The sequence below is a fragment of the Zootoca vivipara genome, chromosome 10 (genome assembly GCF_963506605.1).
Source record: "Zootoca vivipara chromosome 10, rZooViv1.1, whole genome shotgun sequence".
Classification (NCBI taxonomy): domain Eukaryota; kingdom Metazoa; phylum Chordata; class Lepidosauria; order Squamata; family Lacertidae; genus Zootoca; species Zootoca vivipara.
Window position 1 is genome coordinate 41,102,998 of NC_083285.1, and position 21,569 is coordinate 41,124,566.

At 47.5% G+C, this 21,569-nt stretch overlaps 1 protein-coding gene across 3 annotated transcripts in view; it reads left to right on the forward strand.

Moving 5' to 3' along the window:
- TCF20 (transcription factor 20) overlaps nt 1-21,569 on the forward strand; it is a 144,086-nt gene that overhangs the window by 66,211 nt on the left and 56,306 nt on the right. The window contains exon 1 of one of the 3 annotated variants that reach the window (XM_060279784.1): nt 12,315-12,506. The exons of 1 other annotated variant lie outside the window; for it this stretch is intronic. The gene's annotated coding sequence lies outside the window, so the exon portion shown is untranslated. Of the gene's footprint in view, nt 1-12,314; nt 12,507-21,569 lie in introns of those variants that run through there. One more of the 3 variants, XM_035128489.2, reaches the window with a different exon arrangement.

Below are 21,569 nucleotides of genomic sequence, written 5' to 3' on the forward strand. Positions count from 1 at the left end.
CTGGTGAGTTGTATACAGAGGCAAAGCTGAGACTAAGGAGGAGGAAGCTGTCAGCCAGGGCAACTTCCTGGACTGATTGTAAGTAGGAAGCCAGGTTCGTGGGGGCTGTCTGAGGACAGTTGATGAGGCTGTGGCCCATTAGCCCTAATGGGATCAGTCACGACTCATAAAAATGTAACCAATGGAAGCCCTATCTATCTGATCAGATGTACTTTATTCTTGCATTACAGATTTCAAGGCTGAGGCCTGCCATTCAGAACAGATTCTCAAGACTCATCCCTAGTGACCCTGGGCTTGACTGAAAAAGAATTTCCAGTGGTTGTTAAGCTGAGATTTGAGATCAGGTGTCTGAAGGGGAGAAGAGCTCAAGCTCTTTAATGTCCACTTGCCTGGTGATATAAGGGAGTGAATGCAGTTTTGTCAAATCATTGTATAATAGTCCTCCCATTTGCACACAAGTTGTAAATATGCCTCTTTGTCTCTTCCTCGCTGCTCCCTCTTCAAATTTATTAATCTTCTTCCATGAGGATTGCAGAGTTCACTGTTCCTACATACAAGCAACTTCCCGTTTGTGCGGGGATTGAGTTTTTGGCCCCCATGCGCATCAGCGGAGCATGTTTAAACCCGTTCTGCCTCCACTCCGTTTCCTGACCACTTCTACATCAGTGGTGATGAGCATGTGCAAGGTCACACGTCAACTGGACGTGCGTAAAATGGTCACTGCCTGTACTACATTTCTACATACCACAACCTAAAAATTCTAAACTTTACATGTTTGTTTGTTTGTTTGTTTGCTTGCTTATTGGATTCCTTATCCACTCTTCACTGCATGGTCCAAGGGCAGGTCCCAACCAAAAAATGGCACAATTATAAAACAAATAAAGCAATTACAACCGCGAAACAAGAATACTGTAGTGTAAACATATTTAAAACACCTATTATAAAAAGTTACAAATATTTAAAAACAATTCCATATGATAAATATAGTTCCAATACAGATGCAGACTAGACTAAAGATCACCACTGAAAAGGCTTATTGGAAGAGGAAGGTCTTCAATAGTTGCTGAAAGGACAACAGAGATGGTACCTGTCTGATATGTAGCAGGAGAGGATTCCAAAGGGTAGCTGCCACCATACTGAAGTCCCGATGCCTATATTGTATGGAATGGACCTCCTGATAAGATGGTTTCTGCAGCAGGCCTCTCTTGCAAAGCACAGTGACTTTTGGGGTATATATAAGGGGTTAACAGTTTTATTGGGCATAAGTTGCAAGAGGGCAGATAACTTGCTCTCTAGAAGAAACCTGCTTTGCAAACAAAACAGTTGGACAGTGGAATTTATTAGTTAGAGGGGTCTTAGGCTCTCAATTGCTTGAGGTCTTTTTACAGAGCAGCGGCTTGACCAACTATCTGCTGGCAATGTCCTAGCACTCGACTTCCTGCACTGAGCAGAAAGTTGGACTAGAAGATTGCCTACTATATCCCCTCAAACTCTGGTGAACTACATGGACCTGTGGATTGGACCGTTCCTTGTGTGACTTAAGTGAAAATAACAAGTTGATGTTTCTTGAAAGGACACAGGGAGCATAGTCTCACAAATTCACTTTGATGTTTGATTGTCAGTTAGCTAAAAGTTGCCTGATTTACAGGGTGAGCCTATATTCCTACAATACTGGTGGCAACTATATCAGAGCTAATAATGACATAGGGTGATATTCAGTGCTGTCTCTGCTGACAGAAGGCATCAATTGGTGGAAAGGGGAGGGAGGCGATTTCCAGTGATTTCCCCCCTCACCTACATTCCACTATGTATCCTCATATTTTGGACTAGAGACAGGATGCCTTCTATCAGTAAAGGGGACAGGTTCGGATACTAATAATGTAGTTGCGATCATCTGCATGTGCAGGAACAAAGAAGCACTGTGGAAGATAGCTGCGGATGTAACAACACCAACAGACACTTCTACAAAGCCCCATGAATTCTTTTGTTCACCAGACATGAGGTGGCAGGCTGATGGCACTGTCAAAATTGCTATGCAGGAAAGTCGTACTTTGGATCCTGAATGCCTTGGTACTCGGATGTTTTGGCTCCCAAATGCCGCAAACCCGGAAGTGAGCGTTCCAGTTTGTGAACGTTCTTTGGAATCCGAAAGTCTGACAGGGCTCCCACGGCTTCCGATTGGCTCTAGGGGCTACCTGCAGCCAATAAGAAGTCACGCTTTGATTTCTGAATGTTTTGGAAGTCGAACGGACTTCCAGAACAGATTCTGTTCATCTTCCAAAGTACGACTATAGTTATTACTGAATGACTTCACGTCATCACCTGCCCAGAGAAGAGGAGATATGATAGCTGTCTTAAAGTATCTTCAGGGCTATCACATGGAAGAGGGAGGGTGCTTGTTTTCTCCTGCTCTTGAGGGTAGGACTCAAGGCAATGGCTTCAAGTTACAAGAAAGGAGATTCCGACTAAACATTCGGAAAAACTTTCTGACAGTCAGCAGTGGAACAGACTCCCATGAGAAGTGGTGACTCTCCTTCCTTGGAGAGGTTTTTAAGCAGAGGTTGGATGGCCATCTGTCATGAAGGCTTTAGCTGAGATTCCTGCATTGCAGGGGGTTGGACTAGATGACCATTGGGTCTCTTCCAACTCGTAAGATTCTATGATTCTGTGAACTTGTAATGCACATGCTCCCAACACACAAAAGTGCCCAGGAAAAGACCATAGCACATTCCTCAGTACACCAGACACTGAAATGCTTTTCTGCCAAGTAAACAGAGCTAGAGAAGGAAGTCAGGACTATTGTTACAATTGCAACACTCAGCCCATTGGAGGAAAGACCATAGCTTGGGTAGAACCATGGCTTTTTTCAGCCGGAACTCACTAGAACTCAGTTCTGGTACCTCTCAGGTAGGAATCATTGCCATTCAGAGGGAGGTGTTTGTGGTGAGTTCTAGCACCTCTTTTTATAGAAAAACAGCACGGGGTAGAATGTCTGCTTTGCATGCAGAAGTTTCCAGGTTCAATCTCCAAGGAGGACTTTCAAATTCCAAAAATGAGGGGTGCTAAAAAGTTGTAACATACGTTAGTTAAATTAATATAATTTTGTTTTGCTAGGTAAGTAAAATATGTGTAACATTGCATAGAAATCATTAAATATGATTGTCAAGTACTTGCATTTATATTGTTTTATTATTATTATTATTATTATTATTAAGCATTACCAAACATTTTCAGAAGGTAAAATTAAATTTCTTTGGTTTTCCAAGAGCAGTTTATTTGTTTTTTAATCAAATGTAGATTTTCCAAGCTAAATGTTACAAATAATAGCAGATTTGAATTATTTACACTAAAAAACATATTTTTAACACACACACCCCCACTGAATAAAGTTCCATGCCCTAAAATGACATGTGCTCCTGGGATAATAATGTCCTGCTTCTGAAACCCTGCAGAGCCTCTATGTTTCAGTGTAGACAATACTGGTTAGATAGACCCATAGTCTGATTTCGTAGAAGATAGATTCCTATGTTCCAATGTTTGGAGGAAGCATACATGAAGACCTCTTGGGTTTTCCAGGAGAAGTGCTCGAGCCCTGCTGTGGGAATAATGTGCTATGCCTGGAACACTTTTCTCAACACAGTTGTATTTTTGTCTGTATGAGAGGAACAAAATACTTTTTCATTGGGAAAGAGCACATAGGAGGTGTTGGTTGATGCCCAGGTACAGGGAGATACAAGTCAAAGGTTTTTTTTTTGATGTTCTTTCAGTAACAATGTTTTTAGATGCAAAGGAGGAGGAGGAGCAGAACTAGAACCCAGATCTCCCACTCCACAAAGCCAGCTTCCTGACTACGGTATAGCCAAAAAAAGGGGCAACCAAAATTGGATTGGAGCAACTCCCCTATCAGAAAAGGCCAGAACACTTTTTAGTTTAGAAAAAAGGCGAGTAAGGAAAGATGTATTACAGGTGGCTACACAAAAGGAAGGACTTGTCTAATGTGGATTTGAAGGTGCTTGTGTCTCTCTTCCACAGCATCCACACAACATCCTCATCCAAGTGGCAGCTCGCACTTTACCCCTGCTAAACTCAGATTTTCCTGAGCCGTGGTTAATCCAATAAGGGAAGAAAACACAAAATAAAATTACATGTTACCTGACTGACTAGATGTAATGATGTGCATTCTGTGTGGGGGTGCTGGTTTTTCAAACAAAGTGTATTTGGTGATGTTACACAGGGTGCTTTCCATTGCCATCCCCTCTACTTCCTTTTCTTCTGAAGGAAGGGATGCTGCCTGGCTTTTTCCAGTGGCTGTTGCTGAAAGTACTGTTCTCAGTATTTTTATTTTTAAAGCAGCTCTTTTGCGCAGAACTGCTCTTGAATAAAACAGCTGTATTAAAATAACAGGGTTTTTATATTGGCAACATTTTATCCAAGCAATTCCAAATCCTTGTCTCCCGTCAAGTGACGCAAATATATATTTAATTATTTTTTTAACTGTTCTTTTATGCAAATCTGGTGGATCAAAAAACTTGTGTGTTGTTGTTTTTTAAAAAAAGAAATGTGTGCGCACAGGTAAACAAATGCCTGCCTACATGCCTACAATGGTCCTCAGGTTTCCTGGCTTGGAGCAATACATAAATTTTCTAAAAATCAATAAATGGACTGCTCTTTTGTGCAAATCTGGTAGAGCAAAAAAATTGTATTTCAAAACTTAAAAAATCAACTAAAAAGGGAAGTGTGCACAGGTCAACAAAACTCATGCATATGCCCACAGTTCTCATTTTTCTGGCAAAAAGTACCAATTGAGTGGCGGGGAAAACAACACACAGTGGAAATGCAGCCCATCAACTGCTGCCCACAAGTGTGGATGGAATTGATCAAGGTTTTGGAAGCATAACATTGGAAGTGCTCATGGAAATAGCAGCCCATGCACACTTTAATGACCCAGTGTGGACACAGCCAAAGTTGCTGTTTAAATAGTTGAGCTATGGAATTCACTACCACAAGATTCTGGTAGGTTTTAAAAGAGCATCAGCCTTGTCCACCACCATTTTCTTTCTGCCACTTGTTATGTTTTACCTGCGGTATCAAGACGCTGTGCCTCTGAATACCAGTTGCTGGGAAACATGAACAAGAGAGTGCTGTTGCACTCATGTCTTGATTGTGGGCTTCCCAGAGGTGTCTGGTTTGCTACGGTACTATTGAAACAAAAGCTGGTCTGGATGATTTTCTGGTTTGATATAGCAGAATTCTTTTGAGCCTCAGGAGCAGAAAGGTGTCTGATGAATGATGGGGCCATTTTGTTTATTAATTATCAATTTATTTTAACTGCTAACACCAATGACTGAAATGTTTGTTCTTCCTATTGTTCAATAGAATAAAGAGATAAAAATGTGAAAACCAGTCAACCCTCCCCCAAAGTGTTGGAGATCTCACGGGAAGAAATTGCTGCTTCCAGGGGTCATTTAAAAATTAATAAATGGCATTCCTACAGGATCCCATTTCTAAAACATAGGATTTTAATACCTCCCTTTTCTGCATAATTGCAATTGCACACCCATGGGAAGCTTTCTTTATCATAGCAGAGGGTGAATGTGCATAATCTGTTATTGGCTTTTCGAAATCTGGAATTCCTTCTGGAAGACAAGCGAAGCAGAACCCAAGGCATATCAGACTGGCACAATAGCATAGGGGAAGTGAGAAATCTGCTCATCTCTACTCGAAACTTGTCTGGAAGAATGGGCCATGAGGGTTTAGCAGCAGTATTGATAATTGGAGCGCAGTATATAGTGTTTGCCAGCAAAGCTGATTGTGCTTTCTGTTGCTTTCAGCAATGCAACATGGGAGCTTATCTGCATTTTAGGGAGTTGTGATGAACAGCACCCTCCCTTTGTGTAGCCCGCATTCTTTATTCTGTTTTGTCTGTGGGAGACACTCCTATCGCCTGTGGAGTAAAATAGGTTTATTTGGTCAGTGTATTTTTTCCCAGATTAATGTAGTGAGGTGGAAGAGATACCACATGGCCTTGGGTGTCTGAGCATTCATAATGGAGTGGAGGGTGTTTGGAAATTCCCTCCCTCCCATAACACTATGGGATGCTTTGTTTTTATAACCTCAGTCACAACGGTGGAGTTCAGATTCTGGATGAGTGTAAAGGAGAGTTTCTGCAAGGATTCTGGAAAAATGCATTATGTCCTTCCTCAAGGCATTTTTTACACACCACCAAGTTTCCATTTTAGTGTTTTAAATTCTATGGACATGATGACAATTTGATGTCACTACATACCTTGATATATGACAGGGATGGGGAACCAGAGGCCCAGAGGCAAACTGGGACTTCTCTATCCAGCTCTTGGGACTCTTCAGACAAGCTTCCTCCCTAGGCTTCAAGTCCTTTTTGCTTGGTATGATTGCAGTAATGCAATCACATGCTTGTCTTGGTGGAGGATGGGGTGTGTACGAGTTAGGGTTGCCAGACTCAATAGAGGAGAGGACTTCTGTGCCTTTAATTGCCCTGCTCTCTTCTGAGTCTGGAAACCTTAAAGAGAAACCAGCAGACCCTTTGTTTAATTTCCAAGCAAAGGGTCTGCTGGTTTCTCTTTAAGGTTTCCAGACTCAAAAGAGAGCAGGGCAATTAAAGGCACAGAAGTCCTCTCCTCTATTGAGTCTGGCAACCCTAGTGCGAGTGTGCAGAAACCTGGGACTTTTGATTGGCTAGAATGTCGCTGACTGTACAAAGGGAACAGTCACATCTCTTTCTCCATCCGCTGTTACTTCTGGCCCCCACCAACCAGTAGCATGCTGCCCCCAGAAGGTTGCCCATGAGATCATGCAGTCCTTGAGCTGAAAAGGGTTAACCATCCTAATACAGTATATGAGTTCAGAGCATCATCGGCAGAGAAATAGGCCACACACTTGTGAAGTTAAAAAAAAATTATTCAATGAACTCATTAAAAAATCAGATCTGTGTGCTTTTTCATACAATAGCAAGAAACAGGCAGCAAAACTTCATTTCAAAATTGGTACATGTTTCTAAATTATTTGTAGAGAAACACAAAGATGGCTTGCTCTGGGCTTGGAGCAATCAGCCCAGATGTTCTTTCTGGTCGGATTCACATGGTAGGAGTAAGCAAAGGCCTTGTTAACACTTCCTCTCAAGGTGAGGGGATATGACCTAGTTAAGTCTGGCAAAACTGCTTACTCTATAGTCTTAACCCCTTCACACATCAACTAGAGCTAAGCTTACTGGTTATATGAGGCTGATTTATCCCAAAGTATGCACTCTGGGTTAAATGAAAGAGTTAAATCTTGCTCCAAGATGGTCCCCAGCTGTTTTAATTCACTCACAGAGATTGCAGTGGAACAGTGATGTGAGATCCAGCTGAGTGTGATGCCTCATCAAGAAGATAAAAGCATTTGAGCTGGAGGACTAAGCCACCTTCCTTACTTATAAAAGGTGTAATGACTAACATCCACTGTTTTCAGTGCATCTAAGGGGCTGGAACTGTCATGGCTGTCTCTGTTCTAAAACTAGGATTTGTTTTTTGTTTTTGTTTGCTAAGCTTCTACTAACATTTTTTACAAATATTAACTTTGATTTTGTTTCATAGCTGTGATAAGCTTTTATAATAACATAATTATTTATTTATCATGGGAATGTAGTAGTACACTAAGTAGGGTTGTCCTTACTATGAATATCAAGTTAAATTCAATGAGTTATTGTAGGTGTTGTTTGGATACAAAATAGCTTGTACAAAACTATTTAGTACAGTGGTACCTCTGTTTGCGACCGCAATCCGTTCCACGGAGGCCGTCCCCCCCCCCGAATTGGTTGCTCACCGAAGGCACGCTTCTGTGCGTGTGCGAAGCGCCGATAGAGCACTTCTGTGCATCCGAGCGCCGCGGAACCTGGATGTAAACACTTCTGGGTCCACAGTGGTCGGAAACCGAAGCAGTCGCAAACGGAGGCGGTCGCAAACCGAGGTTTGACTGTATAGCTGAGGATGGTCTTGTCCTTCAAATATGGGTCATTTACCGTAGATATTACATTTGTGGTGTTCAGTTCTGGCATGATTTCAGGTGCTCACTGCTCAGCTGCTATGAGTCTCTAAAGAATAATAGCTCTTAAAAGAAGGGGTTACCATTCTGTAAAAACGGCATAAATCTGAAATTTAGAAGCTTATTATGTAGCATGTTCTAAAAGTAGGATGCAAGGTTTATTGGAGTAATACCGTATATATTAAGGCTAAGTTATTTGCAAGGTGAATTCAAATGTGATGTTCTAGGATTTGACGAAACTGCGTGTCAGAAACCAGGCATTCAGTCACATGAATTACAGAAGACAACTTAGACTTCTGGAATCCATCTTACCAGGAATAATGACAGAGGTTCTGTTGTTAATTTCCTCTTAGGTAAGTTATTTAAGCATATCAGTGCCCAATAAAAAATCAGTAAAAGGTAGCTTAAAGTTTTTGTTCTTCTCTAAAATGATATTCTCTCCCTGCTCCCTCCCAAATGGAGATACAGTACCCTAAAACTAAAAGAGTATTCAGAATAACCATTATCACTTGTACTTTGGGTAGTTAACATAGTTTTGAATTGTACAAAATAACACATGTGCATAAGTGAAGCTGTAAAACTTGTTCTGTGTACTCCTTAAAAAAAAAAAGACAAGGTGAAAAAATGGGTTATCCTCAGTTGCATTTTTGTATATCACCAACCCGAGATGCTTCTAATGATTCAGATAATGGAGATTTATTGACTTTCTGGCCTCTTCTGCTTTGCTGGGGACAGTCCTTGCCAGCAAGCTATAATTTTTGGGTGAAAAAAATTCTCACCGTTCTTGCATCTGTTGGAAGAAGAGAATGCTTCTCCGCTCAACTCCTCCTGTGGATTTTCCTTTTGTTCAAGCTGACATTATGTGACATCTCTACCACTTAAACATAATTGTTTGAGGATTCTGGAGTTGTACTGCTATGCAGGGTGATAATAAGTCCAATTGAAGTTGGCATGAGTGGGCTGCAAATATTACAAGGGGAATAAATTGGTAAATGAAAGGTAAAAAGATTTTTCCACTAGTTGATGGACAATAATTTGTAGAAGTGAATATTGAAATGTAGGCAAAGTATTTTGGGTGTACTGCCAATGTTGTAGTAACTTTTAGGAGTTGCAACCCTATCCAGTTTAAAGGTGTAACATATAATTCTCATACTGATGTTGAATTAAGTAGATGGTGGTTAGTGGATATGGGAACAAACTAGTTTCAAAGAATAGATTGAATCATTACTTTTTGGTTACTACTTTTAACAGTGCAATCTTATACATACTTACACCTGAGGGAGGCTTGTAGAAAAATCATAGCATTTCATACCTGATCCACCCAAGGTATCTATTTTACCTCCTGATCTCTGTTGAATCATTCAAACTAAAGGCTTGGGGCTCTGTTGAATCATTCAAACTATGGATACTGGGGCTTTCAAGATCTGCATTGTAGTGATCCAAAGATTTGAAAACCTGGGATTAAAACAACTAAACATAGTGATAATGAATTGATTCACTAAGGATGCTTTCAGACATTGACAATTTAGCAGCACCCAGTCTTTGTTCTGTTTTTAAGATGAAAGTGAAATAACAACTCTGCTTCCAGACTTCTAACACTCTGTTCCCCAGCCCCAGTATGGATTTTAACTGGAACTCTTATGGATGAGGAAAGGATCAAATGCACTCTTTTTATCCCCCTCTCTGCAATTTGGAAATGCAGGGGGAAGATATGGTCATTAAGGCAATTCTATTTGGAAAGGAAGGGTTATAACAAAGAGCTGATTCCTACAGGGGAGAGACAGGCCACAGAGAAGGAAGTAGAACATTTAGAGCAGTGGTTTTCAACCAGTGTGCTGTTGCACCTTGGGGTGCCTTGAATGATGGTCAGGGGTGCTGCTGGCAACCCTGGCCTCTGTCCCTCTTTCCTTCCTTCCCTCCTCTGATATCCTCTTGCGTCTCTGCCTCCCAAAGCCCTCCACAACTATTTGTTGCAGCAGCCTTGGCTACAAGCTCCCCAGGTGAATGGTGCCTCTGGGGCTGGGCCATGGGGTGCTTCCCAGGCCCCTGTGGGGCAATGTGAGGAGGCACCTCTCTTTGGAGGGGGCAGCTCAGAGACCGGGGTGGCAGCTATGGCTGTCCAGAGGACTCCCAAGGAGAGGGGAGCGGAGAGGAGGCTGAGGGAACACTCCACAAGGGAGGGTGTTCAGAAAAGCATGAGAGGCTGCCAGCTCTGCAGGAAAGGAGTGCCATAACTGGGCTCCTGAGCCCCACAGGGGTACCACAGAAAGAATGTAGTTGGTCAAGGGAACTGTGGGCTCAAAAAGGTTGAAAACCAGGTGGCGCTGTGGTTAAACCACTGAGCCTAGGGCTTGCTGATCAGAAGGTCAGCGGTTCGAATCCCTGTGACGGGGTGAGCTCCCGTTGCTTGGTCCCAGCTCCTGCCAACCTAGCAGTTCGAAAGCACGCCAAAATGCAAGTAGATAAATAGGAACCGCTACAGCGGGAAGGTAAACGGCGTTTCCATGTGCTGCTCTGGTTTGCCAGAAGCGGCTTTGTCATGCTGGCCACATGACCTGGAAGCTATACGCCGGCTCCCTCGGCCAATAATGCGAGATGAGCGCGCAACCCCAGGGTCGGTCACGACTGGACCTAATGGTCAGGGGTCCCTTTACCTTTACCTTTATACAGGCCATAACCAGCCACAATAGCAATGTGGTAGGCATCTGCACCTAGGGAAATAACACAGCTATTTTCTAGAGTTTAAAAACATGGGGTTTCTGAGCTTTGGAAAAAAGAAAACTGCACAGGAAAGCAAAAAAAATAAAAAGGGGTTGGTTTATGATGCCACAGTATATGCCTACTGTGGAAGCAGAATAATGACAAAGTTTGAATAGATTCATGGGGGTGTGAGAAAAATGAGTGGTTTATGGTCCAAGGAGCTTCCATTACAATACTTGCTATAGTGCTGCTGTAGTGCAGGACTGAAGAGTTTGGTTTAAAGTAGCCCTTTTTCTAGCAGAAAAAGGATCTGCTTGCAGAATTAATTTCTTCGTGCCTGGGAGTAAGGAGGGGTGGGGGTGGGAATCAGTGAATGGCAGGGACTTGGTTAAGCAGATAAAGTATGTGGTATCCAGTGGGGAGGTTGAAAAGCTGGATTAATAATGAGCCTGCATTGAGGATTTGTGTTACCTTTTTATGGCTTCATAGCAGGGTGTTGCTTATCACAGTGTTGCTTTAATAGGAGACACATTGCCCTGGGATCTGGCCACTGCTATGTAACTAGGAACCTGATATTACAGTATTGGTAAGGGCCTCTGTTTGCTTAGGCATTTCAATGCTCTTTTAAAAAAAATAGTAAACATTCGTGTTTCAGCAGCAGCTGGTGAGAGACAGGGGACGAGAAATTTAAACAGAGTGGGGTTCTACGCAGTGCCCCCCTCACCTGGAAAAGGCAGGAAGAACTCTTTTGGGCTGCCTCCAAATTCTAATTTTCTTGAGTGCCACCTATAGGAGAACCATGAGTGGGTTGGGATGGCGGGCGAGACCTCGCCACCCTTTTGAGCCAGCCGTGATCTGGACAGCTCAAGCCGTTGCCTCTGATTGAACCTGTTATGATTCTGTTCACAATCCCCCACCCCTTGGCGGGAGGGGGAGGGGGAGGGGAGATAATACAGTATACTGAAAGGGAAGCAATAGGGATTGGAACCTGTGGTTGGGACATTTCCGGCTGAAGCGCGAGATAGAAAATGCTATCAATTGCTGCTTCTTTCACAACTGCAGCCAGATCCTACCCGTATTTACTCTGGAGTAAGCCCTAGTTTGTTCACGGGGTTTTGCTCCGGCGTAAGTGTGCACGAGGTATGGCAGCCTTAAATATCCGGGAGACGCAGGAGTTGGCTGCGCCCTGCGCTGCTGTAATTCCCCCTCCTTTTGGCGAGGGAGGCGCTGGGCTACACTGTTTACTTGGAAGTCCCACGGTCCACGGAAGATAATGGTCAAGGTGTGCATTAGGCTACTACTGGCTTAAGCCGGTGCCTGCCTTCATCCCGACCCTAGGCGAGAGGCACAGTTCTGTTCCGCCCGGGCGCTGCCTCTTTAAACGAGCGCGTGGTGGAAGAAGACGCTTGCCCAGCTCTCCTCTGCGCCTCTGAGGGCGGGTTTGAGCACGCGCAATGCACCGCCCTCCCGCCCTGCGCCGCGGCCGCCGTCTCGCGCTCCTCCCTTTTGCGCGCGCTGCCCCGCCGCCGCCCCATTGGCCGGGTCCTGTCAGCTGATCCTATGTTATTTCCTGTGTGTGTGTGTGAGGGGAGAATGGAGAGAGAAACCTCGGAACCACCACCGCGGAGCCTCCCTCGGCTCGAAGCGGATCCCCGCCGTCCCACGCGCCGCTGAGAAGCGCCGTCCGCTCCGCGCTCCCCCCCCTTAGGGGGGCGGGGAAGGACAGCGACGCTGAGGTAACGGCTTCGGTGCGTGTGAAGCCCTGTCGCGGGCCTCGGTGGAAGGGGCGGGGCGCGCGGCTGAGGCGGGGCGGGAGAAGGAGACGGGGAGAGGGGTGCCCAGGCGGCCCGTGGGCCGCAGCATCCGCGCCCCTCCCCCCAGCCAGGCTCTTGCGATGGCTGTTTGGAGGAGGAATGCCCGGGGGGTGGATCGGAGTTGGGGAGGTCCTCAGGAAACCCTGCGATCTACCTTTGCTCCTTCTGCCCCGTACTTCCCTCCCTGCCTTCTTGCGTACATTGCATCTGAAAAAAGGAGAGGGGTGTCGGAGGGGAAGGTTAATGGGGAGGGAGGGAGGGAGGGAAGGTTGTTAAAGCGGGGCAGGGGGAATGGCTCCCTTTTGAATACCTGCTGGGATTTCAATCCCCTGGTGGGACGATGCTTTTTCCAAGTCGAAGGAATCGTAGCCTCATGGAGGAGTAGAGAAGGCATCTTGGCTTCTTCCTCAGTCAGAATTCTTGCATTTTGCCTAGGTGTGAAGCAGACCAAAGGACATTCAGTTAGGCCCACTGAATTGGTGGCTTCTCTCTTACACTCTCTCTGTGTGTGCGCGCTCGCGCGTTTGTTTTAAACAGTAGACTCTGCGGGACTTCCATAAGATTGAAGTATGAATGAAAAAATAAATAAATTTGTGACCTTCATTGTGTTTTTTAAGGATGTAAGCTCCTCTCCGGTTCAGCTGGTCCCTTGCTTTCTTTCAATTCATCTCTTAGGCAAACTGATGGAATTGACCACCTCAAGTCACTCTGAACTAACTAAAGGTCTAGGTAGAGTCTCAAAACATTAAATATCTTAAATGAGTTGGAAATAATATTTCCTGATGTTGTGCATTAATATGAGCCAAATCGAATTGCATGAAATATTTCTTAATGGCTCTGTAGCAGTAAATGCTTTTCAGGCTCTCTTTTCCCTACTAACACACCATCCACCTTTTTTCTTCATAAGAGTCAACTGAGGTCGTTAGAAGGTATGCTGTCACTTCTGGTAAAACCTAACTGGTGTTGTAGCCACTTATTGGAAGTGTCATGAGTTATTGCCTAGAAGAGTGATAGCAATGCTATATATATGGTGAGCAGTGTTAAAGTTAGGAAGACTTAGATACTTCTAATTAGTGTTGCCTTTGCCTGATATCCTAGTTTTTTTTTAAAAAAAACCAAAAGTATAAATGTTCATATGTCCCCTATATCTATGCTATCCAGTACAATCCTAATTGTTAATGACAAGAAGGTAGTTTTTGGGCAGCAGGCTTGTATTTGCCCTCAATAATTAAAACAATGTTTTTTTTGTACATTCTACTTTTTAAAAAAAGAAAGTAACAAACTCTTAGTTCCCTGGCTTCTGTTTTAGGTTGCAAGTGGTTCCAAAAAGGAATCCAGAGCATATTTAACCAGCACAGTGTATATGTAGTTTTGAAATGGATTGGGGACACCTGACTTCAAATGCTGCTCTGCCATGAAACTGATGGTGGCAATTGGTTCATGGTCACCATCTTTCAGGCTAATCTGTGCCCGCAGAATGGCTGTTGAGGAAAAATGGAATCATCCTGTTCATTGACATCCTGAGCTTCTTGATGAAAGGGTGAAGTGAAGTCACATTTATTTCTACCTTGTCCGGCTGCATATCCTCAATTCAGTTTGCCATTAAGCATGTTTTCATGGTGTCACAGTGGCCGGAGTGGACTACTTCAGAGTAACGACGCTACGCAGCTCTGCATTTTATTCTTTTATTGGTGCTGCGTATTTACAGTGCTCAAGTCATTGCTATTTACACGGAGCGATGTTGTCAGTCGGTTTCAGAACCTCCTAATGGCTTTTGGCGCGTCTTTCTCCAACACAAAAGCTTTGGCAGACCCATCCTCTTGCCCCTCCTCTTCCTGCGTAATTCTGGAGTTGGGGGGATGGGTCTTCCCCCCTTACTTGCCCCTTCCTGTCCCACCTGGGACCCTGGCTCCTCTACCCTGCCTGAGCCTCGGACACGACTTCCTGCTTCCCCACTGGAATCGGAACTCTCCCTGCTTTCCCCTTTGCTCGGGGACGGGCTTGAACTCAGGAGGGGAGGGACTTCGCGATATCCCCTGTCCCTCACATCCACCCCCCTCCCAAGCTCTCCTTCACCCCTCCCCAGGCCCCCCCCATGTGTCGGTGACGACTGGAAGCCTAAAAACTCGGTGCTCTCCGATCCCGTTGGTGTGAACACCTCCCCCCAGTCCTGCGAGCCCCCCCCTTCCGCCTGGGAGGACGGGAATCCCAAAAAGTCCGTGGCGTCTGAGCTGGTGGGGGTAAAAATGTTTTGCCAATCTGCTCCTTCCTCTGACTGGGTGGATCTTGGCGACACCCATACCTCATCCTCTGGTTCCTCAAACTCCGCTTCCCAGCGCCATGGTGAGCTGTTCTCCCGTGCCTCCTCCTCCTCCCCCTCCCTTTCCATGTGCCAGGGCTTGGGTCTGTGGGGAAAGAGGGCGTGAAATTCTTCCACCAAGAATTCCTCCTGTATCTGAGTGGCGGGAACCCATTCATTCTGGGACGGTGGAGCATCCTCCCATGCCATGAGGTACTCCAGGCCCCCCACCCCCCACCTTGAATCCAGGATGGCCGTGGCCTCATTGAGTTGCTCCCTGTTTTCCCTCTCCCCCCCTCCCTCGGGGGTTCGTTCGCTGTCCCTGAGCCTGCTGCTTTCCCTGTACGGCGACAGCAGCGATCTATGAAACACTGGATGCACCCTCATGTCCTCTGGCAGTGCCAGCCTGTATGCCACCGGGTTGACCTGTTGCGTGACCGTGAAGGGGCCCAGCCATTTGGGTGCCAGCTTCTTGCACCTCCCTCTGGTGGGAAGGCCCTCCGAGGACAACCACACCTTGTCCCCCACCCTGATGACCTCCCCTTGTCGCCTGTGGCGATCTGCCCCCTTTTTGTACGCTTCCTTGGCCCTCTCCAAGTGTTCTCTGAGCTGCTGGTGCACCGTCTCCAGTTCCTCTGCCCAATCCTCAGCCTGTGGGCCCTCCTCCTCCTCCTCCTCCCTCTCCCTCTCTGGGAAAGATCTGAGGTCGCGCCCGTAATTGGCCTTAAAGGGCGACACCCCTGTGGAGACGTGCACTGCATTGTTGTAGGCAAATTCTGCTAGTGGCAAGCGATCCACCCAGTCCGTTTGCCGCTGGCTGACGTAGCATCTCAGGTACTGCTGCAGAATGGCGTTGACCCTCTCCGCTTGTCCGTTGGTCTGCGGGTGTCTAGCCGTCGACAAGCTGACCTCCACCTGCAGGAGGTTCATGAGCCGCCGCCAGAACCTGGAAACAAATTGGCGGCCACGATCCGAAATAACCCTTAAAGGTAATCCATGCAGTCTGAAAATGTGATCAACAAACAGTTTGGCTGTCTCTTCTGCCGAGACTGCCCTGGCACACGGTATAAAGTGACACATTTTGGACATGAGGTCCACCACCACCAACACTGCAGTCTTACCCCTGGACGAAGGCAGATCTGTGATGAAGTCCATGGACACCACTTCCCACGGCCTGTGTGGTGTGGCTAAGGGCTCCAGCAACCCTGGTGGCGCTGCTCTGACCACCTTCGCCCGCTGGCAGGTGGTACAGCCCCTTACATAGTCTCGAACATCTTCCCGCACCCCTGGCCACCAGAAGTGTCTCATGACTAGGTGAGCGGTTTTGTCCCTTCCAAAATGCCCCGCTGTAGGGTTGTCGTGCATCTGCTTGAGGACCGTACGTCGAAGCTGGGTGGTGGGTAGGTACAGCGCACCCTTGTAGAAAAGCAGCCCTCTGCGTTCTGCAAAGTCTTTTGCTTGCTCCCTCCCCCCTCTCAGTTCTCTGAAGATGCGGTTGGCAAATTCATCCGCTGCCGTCAGTGCTGTGAGTTCTGCCTCGCTCACCACAGCTGCTCCGCAGGACCATGCCGACGGGGGGAAAATGTGCCTTGGGGCTGGTGGCGCCTCCTCCTCCATGTACTCTGGCTGGCGGGAGAGGGCATCCGCCCGGACATTCTGCTCCCCCGGGATGTAGTGGATGGAGAAGTTGAAGTTCGAGAAGAACTCTGCCCACCGTATCTGCCGCTGGTTGAGCACCCTGGCAGTTCTCCAGAACTCCAGGTTCTTGTGGTCTGTGCACACCTGGATGGGGTGCTTTGCGCCCACCAGGAAGTGTCGCCAGTGCTGGAACGCAGCGTAGATCGCAAGAAGTTCCCTATCAAACACTGTGTAGTTGCGTTCAGGCTGTGTCAGCTTCCTGGAGAAGAAGGCACAGGGTCTCCACTCCCTGTTGGCGTCCAGTTGCAACAAAATTGCGCCCACAGCTTTTTCAGAAGCATCTGTCTCAATGCGTAGGGGCGCGTCCTGCACCACATGGAACAGGTTTTGGTCTGAGGCGAACACTCTCTTGAGGCGTTCGAACGCTGCTTGCGCCTCTGGTGTCCACTTGAACTTCTGCTTGCCTCTCAGGCAGTCCGTGATGGGAGCCGTAACGCGAGAGAAGTTCTTGATGAACTTCCTGTAGAAGTTAGCGAAGCCTAGTAGGCGTTGGGCATCTTTGCGCGTCCTGGGGCTGTGCCAGTCCAGGATGGCCTGCACCTTGTCCTTGTCCATCGCCAGCCCCTTGTCTGACAGCTTGTAGCCCAGGAAGTCCACCTCTTTGGTGTGAAACTTGCACTTCTCCAGCTTCACATACAGGTGGTTCTCCTTCAGGCGTTGCAACACCTCTCTGACATCTTTCACGTGCTGCACTGGGTCATTCGAGTAGATAAGGATGTCATCTAGGAAGACCAAGCATTTCCTGAAGAGGAGGGACCCCAGGACGTGGTGCATGAAGGCCTGGAAGCATGCTGAGCCCCCTTGCAAACCGAAGGGCATCACCAGATATTCAAAAGAGCCCAGAGGCGTGAACATCGTGGTTTTCCATTCATCTCCTTCCCGGATCCTGATCAAGTTGTACGCCCCCCTTAGGTCCAGCTTGGTGAAAATCTTGCCCCTGCGTGCCGCTGTCAGGAGATCATCCACTCTGGGCATGGGGAAAGCCACTGGCTCTGTCACCGAATTCAGCCGTCTAAAGTCCACCACAAGACGGCGCTGTTGCGTGTCTTTCTTGTCCACCCAGAAGACCGGGCTGCCCCCTGCTGCCTTGCTTTCCCTTATGAACCCCCGCTTGAGGTTCTTGTCGATGAAAGCGCGCAGATCCTCCAGCTCCTGGTCTGACATGGCGTACAGCTTGGCTGGGGGTATCGTCGCCCCTGGCACCAGGTTAATCTGGCAGTCAAAAGGCCTGTGCGGGGGTAGGTGGTCGGACTCCGCTTCGCTGAAGACCTCCTGCAGGTCCCAGTACTGCTTGGGTATTGCCTCACCCCCTTTGATATGCATGGTGGCCACCGTGGCTATCGGAGGCCCCTCCCCTGGTTGGTGCTGCATGCAATGTTCCAGACAAAAGTCCGAACCAAACGTGATGCACCTCTGGTGCCAACTGATGGAGGGGTCGTGGCGCGCCAGCCAGCTCATGCCCAAGACGATGGGGGGGTCTGAGATGGTGGTGACGTTGAACGCCAGTGTCTCTGAGTGCCTTCCCACCGTCATTCTCATGGGGGGGGTTTGATGTGTGATGGCCCCTCCCAGCAGCTCCCTGCCGTCAATGGTTGCCACGTGCAGAGGAAAATCCAACTGCAAAAGCTGGATTTGGTGCTCTTCTGCAAAGCTTCTCGAGAAGAAGTTGGCGGACGCCCCACTGTCAATTAAGGCGAGGACCGTCAGGGGATAGCCATTTGGGAGCGTTAGCGTCACTTCTAGAACCACTCCTGCTCTGGGAGGGGTGGGCTGGCTCTGCACCTCTCTGTGCGGGTGGGCGGGCTGGGGCTGTTGTCTGCTGACTGTGCCTGGCTGCTGCCCCTTGTCTCCTGCAGCCAGGCTTTCCCGTTTCCCTGCTGTGGTGCTGCGTCAGTGGGGGAGGGCACCACCGTTCCCGCCTTTCCTTGCCACTCCCTGCGATGTGGGCAGTCTCTGACGAGATGCTGGGGTGAGTTGCAGAGAAAGCAATTCCCGCCCCTTCCCTCCTTGCGTCTTGGCGCCGCTGGGGTTTGAAAAGCCCGCGCGCGCGCGCTATCAATCTGCATGGGCTCCTGGTCCTGGCTGGCTCCAGGCGTGGCTTGAAAGGGTTGTTGAGGGAGTGGCTTCTCCTGCGACCGTGGGAACCAAGCCCGCTTTGCGCGCGTCGCTTGCTTGTCGTTCCACCGGGATTCCTGCCTCACCCCCACCGCCAGAGCTGCTTTGCTCAGCTGATCCATAGTACTGGGCTTTGGACCTCTCGAGAGTTCATCCTTCACCTCCTCGCTCAAACCCAAGTAAAACGCAGCTTGCATGGGAGGCGAATCCAAAACCCACCCCAGTCTGTGCACCAGCATGGTGAATTTCGCCCAATATGCGCGAACTGTCATATTTCCTTGGCGTAAATTATGCAGTTCCTCCTTAGTCTGGTCCAAATGACTATCGGACGAATACATCGTCCTCAAACCTTCTAGAAATTGTTGGACATTTTTCATGCAAGGATTCTTGGTTGCGATTAATGGTCTTAGCCACTCCCTGGCTGCTCCGGTGAGATGTTCCACAATAAACGCTACTCTGTGCTCATCATCGGGGAACTCATTCTGGTGCAGCTCAAGAGCATACACGATCTCAGTCTCAAAGCCCTGAAACTCCTTCGGGTCTCCATTGAACTTGCTTACAAGGGTCCCTGCTCTCCTTCCTGGCAGCACTTGGACTTGGGGAGCCCCTCCCGCCTTGTTTTTCTCTGCATCCAGCTTGTTTTGGAGGTCTACCGCCACCGCCCTTAAATGCTGCTCTTTTTCCTGGAGCTCTCTCACCTGTTCCGCAAGTTGTAGCCGGTCGTCCTGGACCTTCTTAGTCTCCTCTTTAGCTGCCTTCAATTCTCCCTGCGCCTGCAGCGACAGCTGTTGCAGTTCTAGCTGGGCTTGCTCAGCGATCTGCCGCCACTTCTCCGCCTCGGACACGCTCATCCCGGCAACTCCGAAGTAGCCCAAAAATGATTAGGAGGTTGCTGTCACAGTGGCCGGAGTGGACTACTTCAGAGTAACGACGCTACGCAGCTCTGCATTTTATTCTTTTATTGGTGCTGCGTATTTACAGTGCTCAAGTCATTGCTATTTACACGGAGCGATGTTGTCAGTCGGTTTCAGAACCTCCTAATGGCTTTTGGCGCGTCTTTCTCCAACACAAAAGCTTTGGCAGACCCATCCTCTTGCCCCTCCTCTTCCTGCGTAATTCTGGAGTTGGGGGGATGGGTCTTCCCCCCTTACTTGCCCCTTCCTGTCCCACCTGGGACCCTGGCTCCTCTACCCTGCCTGAGCCTCGGACACGACTTCCTGCTTCCCCACTGGAATCGGAACTCTCCCTGCTTTCCCCTTTGCTCGGGGACGGGCTTGAACTCAGGAGGGGAGGGACTTCGCGATATCCCCTGTCCCTCACACATGGAATTGGTCTATGTTAGTCTCATATTGGAACAATATTTAGGTTTCTGTGATATATGAAATTAACCATTTTTGTGGGTGTGAGTGCTCTATTTTTAGTTTGTTGTGAGGGTAGTAATAACTATTTTAGTGCTTATTATTTTACTTGTAATTGGGACGCGGGTGGTGCTGTGGGTTAAACCACAGAGCCTAGGGTTTGCCGATCAGAAGATCGGCGGTTCGAATCCCCGTAACGGGATGAGCTCCCGTTGCTTGGTCCCTGCTCCTGCCAACCTAGCAGTTTGAAAGCATGAAGTGCAAGTAGATAAATAGGTACCATCTGGCGGAAAGGTAAACGGTGTTTCCGTACGCTGCTCTGGTTGCCAGAAGCGGCTTAGTCATGCTGGCCACATGACCCGGAAGCTGTACGCTGGCTCCTTCAGCCAGTAAAATGAGATGAGCGCCACAACCCCAGAGTCGTCCGCGACTGGACCTAACGGTCAGGGGTCCCTTTACCTTTATTTTACTTGTAAATAAATGAATCCTAGTTCTTATTTTCTGAAGTTAATATATTTTGTTTGTCAAAATGGATAACATTTTACTATAATATAGTGCAGCTAGATCCATATTGAATCAGCTGTACACACTACTGTACTTTAGTGGTCTCTATACAGCAGGCACCCCCAAACTTCAGCCCTCCAGATGTTTTGGACTACAATTCCCATCTTCCCCGACCACTGGTCCTGTTAGCTAGGGATCATGGGAGTTGTAAGCCAAAACATCTGGAGGGCCGCAGTTTGGGGATGCCTGCTATACAGTATCAGGCTATTCTGACATCTGTAGATAGCAAATCAGGGAACTGAGTGTTTCAGTGCATTCTGAGCACCTCATGAGCATACTTAATGTGAAGCTCTAAGGTAGTTGATGACACTTGACAGCAAAGGTTCCACAAACCTAAGGTACAGTTGTGCTTATATTCTGGGTTAAAAATCCTCAGGCAATAAATTGGTGCTCCTTTTCCTTTTGGTGTATACATACATAGAAGAGAAATACAGCAAGCCTGCAACCTATGCTCATGTGGAGGGTGAATGGATCCCACCTCCAACAGGCTCCTCGCGCACTCCCTCCATCGACTTGGCCGCTAGACCAACCCTCCTGCTGTTGTCCCTCAGCTGCCAGGGCTCCGTACCTTCTGTGGGGGTTCCTCATTGTGCCCCCTCAAAAATGTGCGCCTTAGGCCACTGCCGCCGCCCCCCATGCCTTCATCTTGCATAGTATGGTCTGCTCTGGTTGGCAGTGGTTCTAGGGTATGAGGCAGATATTTCTGTGAGCACCTGATCTTCTTAACTGTTGATACCAGATAATGAACCTGGACCCTTCTTCATGTGAAGCATGTACTCTACTGCTGAGTTATAGTCTCCTAAATACCATTTCTCAGTGCTGTGGTATGTGAGCTTTCATATTTAAAGAGTTACGTTCTGTCACTACTGTATCAGACTAGTTAGAGAAATGGTATTAAAGTTTTGACTGCTGATTATATTCTAGTTAACATAGTTGTCCATTTGAAGAGATGCAGCATGTAAA